Genomic DNA, 13,011 nt, shown 5'->3' with positions numbered 1-13,011 from the left:
GGTGGTGGAGGAGGGAGATATGAGGGGAGGATGTGATATATAGGGTTAGTAATAAAAGTGGGGAGGGAAGGGTGGGAATGCTGGTGTGGGTGAGGGCAGCCACGACCTCCTGCTGATTTCCCTCACACGGATGCTGCACTGGAAAAAAAAACAGTCTTTATCTTTAAAATGTTGCTGCTCTGGAGGGAGACGCAGTGGCTGCTCATATACAGCACGCCCAGCAGGGGAGATTACTACTGTGTGTGACATTTGCTTTGATATACAGATGCCAAGTTATAAAGAAGAGGATGAACACATACAGGAAGGAGGAAAGAGACGGACAACACAAACTCTTATAAATATCACGTGAAATCCAGGATCATCAGTCACTGCTAAAGGGCGCAGAAAGAAGCTGAACAAGGAGAAAAACTCGTTGAACACAGAGGAAAAATAAAAACTGCTTTTAAGTTGCTGCTTCACTGCTTCGACTGAAGTCCTGCTCCTCACATACAAGGTCTTAAATAATCAGGCCCCATCTTATCTTAATGACCTTGTAGTACCATATCACCCTATTAGAGCACTTCGCTCTCGCTCTGCAGGCCTACTTGTTGTTCCTAGAGTATTTAAAAGTAGAATGGGAGGCAGAGCCTTCAGTTTTCAGGCCCCTCTTCTGTGGAACCAGCTTCCAGTTTGGATTCGGGAGACAGACACTATCTCTACTTTCAAGATTAGGCTTCAAACTTTCCTTTTTGCTAAAGCATATAGTTAGGGCTGGACCAGGTGACCCTGAATCCTCCCTTAGTTATGCTGCAATAGGCCGCCGGGTGATTCCCATGATGCACTGAGTTTTTCCTTTCCACTGTCGCCAAAGTGCTGGTCAGAGGGGGTCATATGATTGTTGGGTTTTCTCTGAATCTATTATTGTACGATCGCCTTGAGGCGACTGCTGTTGTGATTTGGCGCTATATAAATAAAATTGAAGTGAATTGGAGCTCTGAAGGCCTCGGCGGTCCAACAATCGTCCACCAAGCAACATCAAGTTAACATTTTTAGCTTTTCTAGACAAAATCAAAGTCTGAACAGAATTAGAATAAAAGCTCTACATGTTTTTTTCACTTTGTCAGTCTACTGAAACTGTTTTGAGACAAAATAAAAAAGAAACAAAGAAAACAGACTATCGTGGTCTCCTGCTTTCAATTTCAATATGTCATCATCAGAAGGAAGAAAACCAACATCATCTCCATCAGTTCCAGCTGTAACCATCACAGCAGAAGCTCACTGTGGCAGAGAAAAGGTGTGCAACACTAAAGGTGAGGTCAGGAGTTCAAACAGGTGTCATCAGATCACAAAGACACATCCAGCCGTGGAGCATCACAGGGACAGATACTGCAGATGTGCCATTATTTGGAGAGTAAACGGATGCTAAGAAACGATTTGCAGGAGGAGCAGAGGAGAGGACTGAGCTGCTGGATTAAGAGACGATGGATGTTTGGCCTCTCAAGCCAGCAGTTCCTCCTCTAAGCTGCCATCTGTCGGCACAGTGCCTCAGCCTCAGGCTGGAGGGTATTACTGACCAAAGGATCTGACCTCAAACACTTTTCCAACCAAATAAATGACCCAAAAAGCTCCACACTTTGCAATTAGATCTCAAATCCACATTAAAACACACTTCAGCCTTCAGAGGAAGAGGTCTGTTCACCTTGATGGAGGATCCACCGACCCACAGCAGTGCATGATCGCACCGACAGCCACCGTATCCTGAAGCCTGACAGCTGAGCAGGTAAAATGCAGAAAACACAATTTCCAAGTTCCTCATTTTGTCCCGCTCAGAGACATGTGAGGCACCTGGAGCACTTCCACCAAAGCAGCATCAGGATCAGCTCATCTCCAGCATGAAAAGACGTAAACTTACATAAAACAGGAAGTTCGTTACTTACTTATGCATGTGCATCTGCTGCTCCTGTAACCTCCATTTACAGGCAGCCAGTTTAGAAACACCTGAGTCAAGTAACCTCTTGATTTAATCACCTCTGCCTGGTTGGCAACAGCGCTGCGCCCCCCTGTGGTGGGAGGTTTACCAACCAAAGCAGGAGGACAGATATGACCAGGCTGTGGGAAACTTCCCACCTCGATCCCAGAGAAGCTTTTATGTTCCTAATCCTTTTACACTTTCAGAGGCGATGCCTCCACATGCCGTCTGTTTAGCGCTCATGTATTTTCACCTAAATTTAAAAATAACTCTTTAAAAAAGGAATTTAAAAACCCTCTCAGACTCCTCATCTACCTGCTTCACCCAGTTAGAGGAGCTTCCCAGTCTTTGCTCTTAAGCTGCACTGACGATGCATCATCTCGGCTCCTGTCATCGTCACATTATCGGACTGTTGGCTGTATTTGCCAAAGTTTACTGAAACACAGGATCGCCTGCTTTCCTTCCACTCAGCTCCAATGCGTCCTGTTAGCGTGCTCTGCCCTCGTGTGGCCTGAAAGACTGACAACATGCAGGAAACCCCCAAAATCCATAAGCAGCAGTTAAAGCGATGGAGCTGCAGGCAGTTTCAGACAAAATGTGGAACAGATTAAAAATAAATAAAGACGAAGCCATCGTCACGAATGAACCTCAAACATAAATTGCTACTGTGTAAAAATATAAGAGATGAAAATGAACACAGTGCTAACTTTATTTATCAGGCCCTTTATTAATACCGCTGCATCCGCCCTGTGAAAAGATTTCCTCTGCACATCGTCGGCCTCGCACTGAGGTAATGACAGTACGGGTGCAATGACTCTTTCAGATCCCGCGAAGGATTCTCGGAGCTCTAATGTGCAGCGGGAAATTGTATTCATGGGGGAAAATGGTCTGGAAAAGCTCAAACGTTTATTACGTCTCATATAACGACTCGTAATGGATGGCAGTGCGGTTCTGCAAGCCTGTGAGCCTCACTGTGTTTTCCCTGTGCTCTCAGTGAAATGATGTTAAGAGAGGAGCGCTCCACTGTTTACAGATGTCTGAAGCATTAATGGTGCATCATTAGAGCAGAGACGAATCCGGTGATATCATTTCAGAAGCTTTTAAGCTTCTTCTGCATGTGTAACAGGAAGAAGACACATTTCTACTCTTCCTCGTGTGTCATCGTCTTCCAAGCTAAGCTGTGGAAGCTGTGGAACATCTCAGTGAGAACCAGGAGCTCCATCTTAGGATGCTCAGGTCCAAGTCTGTCGTGGTGCTGGGTCGTTGATCCAGTGCTCTTGACTAAACATTAAGGCGTTCCTAGAGTGATTCATATTTCCTGGTTTCGTTTTTCTTGTTGTTCATCCCTGGTGGTTCTTGTTGTCCCGTCCACTGTAGTCTTCGTCTCTATGTTGTGTCTTTAGCACGCTCCTCTGTGTTTCCCTCTCCTATTGTTAAGCTTGCATGTCTTTGTCTGGGTCTCACGGTGGGCGTCACTTCCTGTTTTATTTTGAAGCTACCTGGTCTCAGGTGTGCTATGTTCAGTTTTGCTTCCCCTGTTCCATCAGTCAGATTTGTTCCTGCTGTGTTTCCACCTGTTGTCCATCCTCTGTGTATTTAAGTCTCCAGTTTATATCTGTTCCTCGTCACATCGTCAGTCTTCATGCCCTCCCACCATGTCATGGTTCAATTTCAGTGGACTAAACAAGTATTAGCAGCCAATCACAAGCTTGGCCTCTGATTCAGAGACAGGAAGTACAAACGCAAAACCATAAAAGGAGTAAATCAAAAATCAAAGGCGGGTCTTATAAGGTCAGAAAAGCCACATTTAACCAGCAGTCATCACCAGCTTCATTCATCTCCTTGCAGGCTGCTCAGAAACCTCCGTTGTTCTGACTGAACACCATGCTGTGAGCAGGTGGTCACCAGCTCCTTCCGCTTCCTCCCAACAACCGCCTCCTCTTCCTCATCTTTCCATGCCCTCACTTCTCCACAGCCTGTCAGCTCCAGCTTTGATCACCACGCTCAGTCCTTCTCCCAGCTTTTCTTGCACTCCTCCTCCTCCTTCATCCTCCGAGCTCCTCCTCTCAGACAGCTGTGATATTTAACCACCATTCATCAGCGGCTCGGCCTGCTGAGAAATCTGTGCTGTTGTTTTGTCGGTACGCCACGCTGTGAGCGATCAGCCTCCCTCTCCCACTCCTTATTTTCCTCCTTCTCGCCAGCATCTTGCTCCCTTCTTCCTTCCCTCCTCTGATGCTTTCCCAACCCCACCCATTAATCTCCATTTTTATTCCTTTGAAGTCTGTTCTCCTTCCTTCTTTCCTCCAACTCATCTTTCTGCAAACTAAATGTTTCTTTGTGCTCAAACCTCGTTTCCAAGTTTCCATGAAAGGAGATCTGGGAAACCTCTCGCCCCTTAAAAACACAGCTGCAGCACATCTATGTGGAGCCTGGTTGGTGCACTGTGTGGCCTCTCTGCTTCATGATATATCAGTCCAGCATTGACTATGCTGAGTGCCACTTTTGTCCTTATGTGGTGTTCCAGTCATTTGTGTTATCTTTGATTTAAGAGAAACACCCAAAGCGCCATAAAAACTATTCGGTGGTCATTCTCGGCCTCTCCAGGTTTCTCTCAGCGCTCTTCGTGTAAAAGACTTTTCACAGCGACAGATCGAAAACCCACAGCAGCAGATTAATGACCAACCTCGTGGATCATGTCAGACGTTCTCTTGAATGACCTTTGCTTCTTCTTCCTGCTGCACGATGGCATTTATCTACACTGTGTCCAGTCATAAGACGGTGTATACATTACCCTCTTTTTCACAGATGCCTGCATGTTTAGAGCCAATCATCAACAGCGAGGTGTCCATTTGTTCGTCCACAGAATTCAGTCAAACTTCAGTCATCATCCAGCAGGTGTTTGCCTGAACTGTGCTCGACGAAACATTTGTCATTTTACGGTAACCTGTGAACTGTGATGAGATGTTACTGATATTCGGTTGTGTGTTCATGCTAGCGATCAGTGGACTCTGTCTGTAAGCTAACGTTAGCCAGTGTTGCTCACTGACGCTGACTTCCATGCACTGGGAAGTGTGAGCGTCACAGGGTTTCATGGGAAACCTGATCCGAGTCCTTTAGGCAGACGTCTGTTAGAGGCAGACTGTGCTTTTTTTAGATGGTGGTAATAAAGACATGACATTATGAATGAATACATGAAAATCTGTGTTCTGTTGCTTGTTTGTCTTGTTGAGCTTCACGATATATCCTGATTTATAAGTGAGCAATAAAAACCTCATCACTGCTGCGCAGGACAGGAATCTGTGTTCATTTTGGTTCATTTTAGCCAGTTTGATCCATTAAAATCAGCCTGAATTATGTTCCTTGTTCCTCTATGACGATCGCGTCTCTTCATCTTCATCTCGACTCTGGGTAGTTTTCCTTCATCCTGCTTACATCCTCTCCAGCGTCTTCCTCCTCCTGCTTTTCCCTGGCACAGGCTTGCTGTTTCTCTCTCTCCTTCTGCTCTGGCACTTTGATCAGCAGACATCCGCCCTCCTCTTCCTCCTCCCACTCCTCATGTCTGCCTTTTAAGTCTCATCCTTCTACCTCATAGCACAGCCTCGTGTTTTTTTCATGCACTATATATCCTGCTCTATTCCCAACTTCCCTGCTCTTCTTATTCTCCTTAAACCTGTTCAGCTGTCTTTTCTTCTCCTCATATCAAAATGTTTTTAGTTTCCATCGTCTCGTAACTAGCACCGCCTCCTCCATCACCCTGTGCTCTGCACGGCAGACAGCTGTGATATTTAGGGAGCATTCATCAGCATCAGCAGTGAGCTCATCCCTCTTCAGGGCTTGTTAGAAATCTCTTGTGCTGCTCCGTGTGTGCACCGTGCTGTCGAGCACGTCGCTTCTCTGCTCGCAGCAACGTTTCAGATGAAACATGAATTCTGAAAATGTCTCCCACTGTCCACTTCACTTGTGTCATTCATAGATTTACCTCACTTTGTTTACAGCTGGATAAGAGGCCCAGATACGGAAGCTGTTTGATTCTCCTTCGAATGAAATGGTAAATGGCCTGTATTTGTTTAGCGCTCTTACTAGTCCCGCCTAGGGACCCCAAAGCGCTTTACACACCCAGTCATCCACCCATTCACACACTGGTGGAGGCAGCTACAGTTGTAGCCACAGCTGCCCTGGGGCAGACTGACAGAGGCGAGGCTGCCATATCGCGCCATCGGCCCCTCTGGCCATCACCAGTAGGTGAAGTGTCTCGCCCAAGGACACAACGACCGAGACTGTCCGAGCCGGGGCTTGAACCGGCAACCTTCCGATTACAAGGCGAACTCCCAACTCTTGAGCCACGATCGCCCAGAAAGCAGCTCTATTCTCCTAAAGCTCTCACAGACATGTTCTGTCACGTTCAGTTTGATTCCAGCTGCCACAATCCAGATGTGAGACCACTACCCCTGCACGGACGAGTTCAACAGAAGCTTTCGGGGCATTTTAACCCTCTGAAAGTAACGTTGTTGGGAGAAATGTGAAGGTATGTGGTTTATTATTACACGTTCTGAATGAGGAGGGTCAGAGTTAGGTTGTCAGCGATGTGTGTGGTTCAGAATTGTTTACAACACTTCGAAGTAACTGTTGTTGTTAATTGGTGCTATATCATTAAACTGAATTCAACTGAACAGACCCTACAATATTAAAGATATGACAGGACAAAGATACGCTGTGGAGGAGAGCCACAGATTAATAATAACTAATGATTAAAAGCAGAGCGGCGTATAAACACATAGTGAGTGAAGAAGAAACGCCCAGTGCATCATGGGAATCCCCAGCAGCCTACACCTACTGCAGCATCACTAAGGGAGGATTCAGGGTCACCTGGTCCAACCCTAACTATGAGCTAAGTGTTGATGGAGAAGTTTACAGAAGGTTAGACGGAGCTTCACTGTGTCTTTGTGGATCAGAGAAAGCAGATGATTGTCTGCAGAGAGAGGAACTGTGGTACTGCGAGAGGAAGTCAGGAGTGGCAGAGAAGTGTGTGAGCGTGGTGCAGGTGTACGAGGACAGAGAGACAGGTTGAGGTGTGGAGCGGGTGGAGACGACTGTCGGGTGATGTGTGACAGAAGGAGAGCAGCAAGAGTGAAAGGAAGGTTTAAAGATGGTGGTGAGAGCTGCTGTGGTGGTTGGGAGAGGGTGGAGGCCGAGCTGAAGATGTTCAGATGTTCACTGAGCAGCATGGATCAGAAATGAGAAGAATGGGTGTAGTGAAGGACATCCAGAGGGTTGGTGTAACAGAGGAGGATGCTGGGATAGGAGGAGATGGAGGCAGATGATCCCTAAAAGGAGGAGCTAAAATAATAATAATAATAATAAAGAGAAGAAGCTATTGTTGGAGTAGCTGAGAACCACAGAAAGAAGAACAGAGAACAGTCGATGTTTCCAACACTCTGACTTTCACAGAGCTCGTCTGGCATTTCTTACTCGTTCCCTGAATGGATTTCATTGAATCTCCAGAGACTCCACATTAACATTTCATCGGGCCTCCGTTTCCCGCCTGTATCGCAAAACCCTGCAGAAGCAGCTGATGGTGGCGCTGTCAGAGAGACCGAGCAGGACTGATAACGAGAGGAAACCAGGGAGATATTTTTCAGCCGCCGGCACAATCTGGAGAAACTCAGAATCACCTGCGGAGCAACAGATGAGCTGAATTTAGTCGATAGATTCCACAGCAGCCGCTGCACAGAGCAGACGATGATGCACAAGTTAGTAAAGAAATAGGTCGAGTGTTCCCAACATGGACCGTTTTGTAAAGGACAGACAAAACTGGAGTTACTGCTCTGTAGATTAAATAAGCCTGACTTACTTATCATGATCCTTTCACTGTACTCGTGCCTGCTGTGTTATAAATTATAACCTGTCGGCTAAAACGAATCATTTAGTTTGAGAATAGAGAATCATGACCTCATCAGATGGGATCATTCGTGCTGTGGGACGTGAATTTTCTCCTTCTCGTCATCACGATCTTTCCACTCTCGTGTCTCACTCACGCCCATGTGTGACCGAGCAGAAAGACGAGGATGATGGTGTAAAAAGCCCTTTTTAATTGGATGAACACATTGGAACAATTTCCATCTAGAAGAGTGTAATGAAATCCTAAACAGAGCTCAGCCCAAAACGAGGTCAGCAAAACAAAACCTCATTAAAGATTAACGTATCTGACCTAACAGACACGGGTGGATGTATAACACGAGCTAACCCTCACCTCGCACAAAAACAAACACAACAAATAGTCATGTCCCCTGCTTTCAGTCCACTGATGGATTCTTCCATTTCCTGCTCATCTTCTGTATAAAATGAAATATGTGCACCCATCTCAAACAACAGTGACATGAAAATATGTGAATATTTTAGTGTGAAAGATACTAAAGAAATACCAACACTGAAGGGCAGAGGTGGATGAAGTGTAACATATGAGCTGTGGACGGGAAAGAAAGATGTGACAGTTTCCGGTAGCAGGAAACAGCTTGAATATCTAAGAGCACACGCCAAAGGAGAGGAAGCACGGGACTGATCACACAGGCGTGAACAGCAAGGGATCATCACACAGGAGGGACAATAAGAGCCACCCTGGAGGAGGTGATCAGCGACAGACTGCCTGTCCTCCATAACACACCGGACAATCTGAAGAGCAGTTTCAGCAACAGGTTCCTTCAACCTGACTGTCGGGAACGTTACAGGACGTCGTTCCTTCTGCTGCTGTCAGACGGGTCAGATCCACAAATGTGGAACAGGATTAATCACAGTGCATCCTGTCACTTTGTACAACACATACTTTTATATTTATATGTATATTTCTGTATTTATCTCTTTATCTTAATATGTATCTATCATAACTCTGTAACTCTCATTTTATATGAATGCTTGTTGTTTGTTGTATACTTGCTGCTATGACAACTCGATTTCCCTCTGGGATCAATAACGTTTCTCTGATTCTGAACAGGATGTAAACCTCATCAGAAAAATACGCTTCAAAATAAAACCGAAAATAAAAGATGTTACACGGAGACACAAACCAGAAGAACACGCAAGGAAAAAGTGTTTCGACCGAACAGGGAGGGAACACGGAAAAAACCACAGAAGAAGAAACGATCAGCTTCAGACACGTGAGGTCAAAAACCACAGAAGAAGAAACGATCAGCTTCAGACACGTGAGGTCAAAAACCACAGAAGAAGAAACGATCAGCTTCAGACACGTGAGGTCAAAAACCACAGAAGAAGAAACGATCAGCTTCAGACACGTGAGGTCAAAAACCACAGAAGAAGAAACGATCAGCTTCAGACACGTGAGGTCAAAAACCACAGAAGAAGAAACGATCAGCTTCAGACACGTGAGGTTGTGCTGAAAAGGATGAGACCAAACAAGGCAAGTAAACAGTTTTTAAAGGTGAGATGCAGAAGAAAATCACAAGCAGTCAAAACAGCCAATTACACCCTGGACCCCAGAAGGTTAAACACTTTTTTAAAGTAACACAATAGTTACTTTTCCTAGTAATTAGTTACTTTTATAATACCGTAACTCAGTTACTTTTTTGAAAAAGTACCTAGTAACTATAACTAATTACTTTTTAAAAGTAACTTGCCCAACACTGCTCGCGGGTGGCTGAAGTCATAGATTTTCTGCGACTGCACTTTATTTCTTGTGCAAGTAAAGAAAATCCTGAGACGATGATATAAGCGGGCCGCTCTTCATGGCTCGTCCTCTCAGAGTCCCCAAACACAAAAGCTGCCCTCACGGTTTGGACACAAAATGAAACAAAAAGGTGAAAGTGCTACCAACATGATGGGCAGTAGGACCCAGAGCGTCTCTCTCTAAACTAATGAGATATGAAAACCGAGCTGACAGAACAAATTCGACTTCCAGGACTTCCAGCACAAAAGGCGAGACAATAAATCCCCGCAAAGACGCAGGGATCTGGGCATGCAGGGAGGCTGCATGCCCCCATCCTCCTTTATGTTGGGACAGGAGAGACATCGATGAGTCCACCTGGTACACCTGAGAGCGAGAGAGGGTGGAGCAGAAAAGTAGTAGAAGGAAAGATGGGGAGGATTCCTCGGGGTTGGTTTCTGGGATCAAACCTGAGCTCGAGCTCATTTTTCTGGCTCGTATTAACAAACACTGGCGCGGTCTCCAACACCAGCGGCCTGCAGGCTGCGTCTCGCAGCAAAATCCCGTCTTAAGTGGATGAAGCCGGCTAATTCAGCCAAACTGGCGCCGCTGATCTGGTCGCCTGGCCGCACATCTTCAGTTTATTTTAGCAGCAAACAGCGACCCAAACATCACCACATTTTTCTCCTTTCACTGTTTTACCCGTTAATATCAAACTAAATGAATGAAAATAATCACACTGATTTGTGATAAACAGGAAAATCAGGAACGTGTCCTGACAGCTTTCATGTTTTTACTGCAGGGTAACAGGATCTGTTCCCTGAGTCTTCACTGACATCCACCCCGATGCTTCGGGCTAACGCACCATCAACATTTCTAGTTTTTCAGCACTGGGAATGTTTGAGGCGTGTTTGCACCAGCAGCAGCTTCCTGGCTGCCCCCCGTGTTCAGAGTCTGGGCTCAGACGAATCCCTGCGGACGCCTCGGATGTCGGGGAAGGATCAGAGTGTCTGAGTCCAGCCCACCTCGGCCTTTTCTGTGCTCGTGCTGCCTCCTTGTGTTCAGATATTGTTCTTCTTTCATTCAAGACGGTGAAACAGTGACCTGTGAAACCCTGTTTGACTAAGTGAGAATTCCTGGGTCAGTAAATACACGGAGCACAAAAGGAAGCTAAACTCCAGCCTGACCTGCTCTCTCTTTCTCCCTAACGTAATTCAAACGCTCGTTTCAGCAGCTGCTTTGTGATGATTTGAGTTTCAGTGCAGATGCTTCTGCTCATTTTTCTCTCATTGGGGAGAATTTTAGGTGATTTATTAGAATTTATTATAATCTCTGGCTGCCGAACAAACGTGTGGGTGACGAGCAAGAACAGCATCACAGATTTCAGTTCTACTAACAGTAACTCAACTTTCTGATAAATGTCTTAAAAATGTCGGACGGGCCTTCCTGAGCAGGAACCCTGCATCACGGCGTGGCGTGTTACCGCTCGTCTTCTCGGCGATTGTGGTCAAACATGCCTTTGAATCATTAACAAGCTCCTGCCACGTAGTTTTGGGCCGATACGCCACCTTTCTCATGGCCATCCTTGAATGTAGCTCCAGGCCGAGGACGATCGATGGGCGTTCACATTCTCCATTTCTGAATAATCACACCAACAGTTGCCACCTTCTCATCGGGCTTGTCGCTGACGGTCCTGTTCTCCATCCCAGCCTCGTGCAGGTCTTTGCTTCGTGACTCGTCCCTGACGTCTTTCCACAGCTCGGTGGTTTTGCTCACGGTGGCAGAGAGCATGGAAGAAACCGATTCTGTGAACAGCTGTGCTTTATGCAGATAATGAGTTAAGATCAGGAGGCTGTCACAAGGTCATGGAGGAACAATTCTGACTGGTTTTAAAGGATCAAGCACTTATTTCACTCAGTCGTACAGAATTCAGTTTATAACTCTTATGTAACGTCTCCATTAAAATAAAACTCCCATAAAAACGAGAGAATGTTCGTTTCTAAAGTCACAAATTCACCAGATGATCAAATGAATATTTCACCCACTGTATAGGATTCAAAAACCTTTCTCTTTTTGGCATAAATAGGCTTCCATACACGGCTAATTGTTCTAAAGAGGTGCACTGACAGACCAACAGCTGGGTTACATGTAAACACTCTAAAAGGGACTAAAAAGGAAAATAAACCATAACATTAAAGACTTTATTTCTTTTAATAATAATATTAATAACACCTCACTGAGTGCTGACATGTGATTTTTGCCATTTCCTGTTTCTTATTAATACTGTAAAAAAATCTGAAGATAATTTGATAACAGGAATAATTATTAAAATGAGTTTTAACATAAACTTTTGGTGATTTAGGACTCAAACATAAACGGGTAATGATGGCTCTAATATGCTGACATGCATTTGATTCATTTAAGGCTGTCACATTGATGAGAGTCACATCTGAACATCAAATTTCAATATCACACCAATAATGTGTTTAACGTGGTCGTTTGTTCACTTTTGGCACTATTTTCAGTTTATTTCCAAAAAGGGCGACACACACTGAACAAAGTATTACTGCTAATTTGATCATAATGATCACGCGTTATATGTTAACCATGAGAATTATAAAGTAAAATTCTTCGTAAATGTGCTGGACGTACTGCATCACAGTCATTTATTCTGGGAGGTGTGGAAAATATTTACAGTGGACATGGACATCGTAACGTCCAGATTACCAGGAGCTGTCTTCACGGCACAGAGCGACAAACCCACCTTCTTCAAATCAAATAAACTTGATGCCAAACGTTTGTACTACGTTTAATAAAAGTTTCCAGAGGTCATTCAGGCCACATCTTCACTGTGAAAAAGGTTGTGAAACATAAACCAATACTGGATATTTTTTATCATCATCACTCTGTAAAAGTAAAAAACGAAGTTAACTTATAATAGTTAAAATATGTTTTCTGTCAGAGAACAAAACTTTATTTGCAACATACAAAACTATCAGAACAACGTAAGCATGTTTCCTGTTAGCAAAGCTAAATGCATGAACCGTCGAGCCTCAAGTTTAAAACTATTTTTTCAAAATAAAAAATAATAGCTAGTTCAGCACCTTGACCTTGGATGACCTCTAGAAACGTACTAATATCTTTAAAATGACAGCAGCACAAATGTATGACATCAATTTTGTTTGATTTAAAGAAAGGGGGGGGGCATCTTCACTCACATCACAAACCTTTAAGGGAAACTCAAACAAGTGAAATCTGATCAATTCTTTTCATTGATTGACTTATTTGTTTATTCATATGTTACAGTTTTCAAGCTGTTTTTTAAGGAAGTGTTCAAATAATATTCAAAGGTGCATCCTGGAGAGTTTGAAATGTTCCCGCCATAATTTTTTAATTAACGCTTGGA

The sequence above is a fragment of the Copadichromis virginalis genome, linkage group LG5 (assembly GCF_057382275.1).
Source record: "Copadichromis virginalis isolate Kocher_CV1m ecotype Utaka linkage group LG5, C_Virginalis_male_GT1.1, whole genome shotgun sequence".
Classification (NCBI taxonomy): Eukaryota; Metazoa; Chordata; class Actinopteri; order Cichliformes; family Cichlidae; genus Copadichromis; species Copadichromis virginalis.
This window is presented reverse-complemented; position numbering follows the sequence as displayed.